The sequence below is a fragment of the Bubalus kerabau genome, unplaced genomic scaffold, assembly GCF_029407905.1.
Source record: "Bubalus kerabau isolate K-KA32 ecotype Philippines breed swamp buffalo unplaced genomic scaffold, PCC_UOA_SB_1v2 scaffold_38, whole genome shotgun sequence".
NCBI lineage: Eukaryota > Metazoa > Chordata > Mammalia > Artiodactyla > Bovidae > Bubalus > Bubalus kerabau.
In genome coordinates, this window is record NW_026577892.1 from 643,881 (window position 1) to 645,659 (window position 1,779).

Consider the following 1,779-nt stretch of genomic DNA (forward strand, 5'->3'; position numbering starts at 1 on the left):
GCAGATGCTGGAGAAGCTGTGGAGCAAAGGGAACTCTCCTCCACGCTGAGTAGGAATGGGAGTTGGTACAGCCGGGATGGAAAAGAGTATGGAGGTTCGCGAAGGAACTAAACGTAGAAGTAGCCTATGGTTCAGCAGTCCCACTCCCAGGCATAGATCCACCCCCAGTACAAGCCAACAAGCTAGATGCCCCGTTTGGGCACATCGATCAGTGCGCGCGCTCGCATGCGCATGCGCGATCGCCTGCGAGGCTGGGGGTGGGGCGGGGGCTGGGGCTCTGGCTGGAGTCGGTGCAAGCCCCGGGATTGCCTGAGGCAAGCCAAAGGAGCCCCAGAGGGAGACGGGACGGCCGGTCGTCTGGTTTCCTGAAAGCCGAATGCGAATGCGGAGGGGCTCGCGGGCCGCGGGGAGGCAACCCAGGTCTGCAGCGGGAGTCGGGGCCCCCGGCCACCCACTCACTCCCCCCGCCCCGGGAGGGGCTGGGGCTGCGGGGGTGGCGGGGGGGCGAGGGGGGTGTGGGTCCAAGAATTGGGACGCGGGGCGGGGGCTAAAGGACCTCTTCTGGTAGGCAAAAAAGCCTCCAGCACCCGGAATTCCCAGGTGGTCTCCCATCCAAGATACTAAACAGGGCCGACCCTGCTTAGCTTCCGAGATCAGACGAGATCGGGCGCCTTCAGGCCGATAGGGCCGGAGACGGACGCGGCCGCCGCGGGGCGCCCTAAGAGCCTTGCGCTTCGCCTCCCTTTCGCTCTGACCTGCAGGTCGGGCCAACGGGCCGCCCCTCTCCTCGGGGGGCCGTGCTGTACTTGAGCCGCACGACCCGCGACCGCACTCCAGCCTGCTGACGCCGGCCCGGCCCCCGAACACCGCCAACACCAGACCAGCAACCGCCTGGCCGGGCCCGGGGGCCCGATGGGCTTCCAGGACCCCCCAGTGACCGGGAGGGCGTGCGTGCGTGCGTGCGCGCGGGGCCTGGGGGGTGGGCTGAGGGGTGCGGAGGTCTCGGCGCCCTCCCACCCCCGGCCACTCCAGACCCGGCCGCGCTGGCTGAGCGGGGCCTCCCCCCCATCCCGTTCGCTGCTCAGGGCCGCGCGACCCCGGAGGTGTCGGTCTTCGGGGCCCGCCGCCTCCCGATCCCCGCGGCCCGGGGGCCTCTGAACCTCCTGCGGGCCTAGGCGCAGCGAATCTTGAGCGCCCAACTTGCCCGGCACCTGCCCGCTGCCCAAACCCACCGGGAGCCACGGAGGCGCGGTCGACCGGAGCGCCTCAGCCCCGCCCCTTTGCCCTACCGAGGCCCCCCGCCCCCCTTGTCCCCACGCCGCCCGCCAAGCACCCGACCTTCCTGAGAGAGCAGACGAACCACAGGCAGGCACACAGACAGACACACACACTCGCACGCACCCACGCCATGGGAGACAGCTGGCCTGCGCGAGCTCCTCAGCCAGAGCCATAGCACCTGGGAGAGGCCGGGGCCAGACCAAAGGCCCGGTGGACGGCTGTCGGGAGAGACAGAGGCAGAAATCCATGAAGCTTCCGAGACAGACTCCAAGACGGCGAGAGGGAGATACAGACACACACACACACACACACACACACACACACACACACTTGAGTGTGGTCTTTGGAAATACTTCTGTTCGTAGTTGCTGGGTTGAGCCCAACTTTTATAGGACCCATGGAGTGCGGCCCATCAGGCTCCTCTGTCCGTGGCATTTCCCAGGCGAGAATACTGGAGTGGGTTGCCATTTCCTTCTCCAGGGGATCTTGCCGACCCAGGGA

At 67.5% G+C, this 1,779-nt stretch overlaps 1 pseudogene; it reads right to left on the reverse strand.

Annotated features, from left to right (window-relative positions):
* Positions 1 to 575: 575 nt before the first annotated feature.
* On the reverse strand, positions 576 to 695 carry LOC129640729 (uncharacterized; annotated as a pseudogene).
* Positions 696 to 1,779: the final 1,084 nt, after the last annotated feature.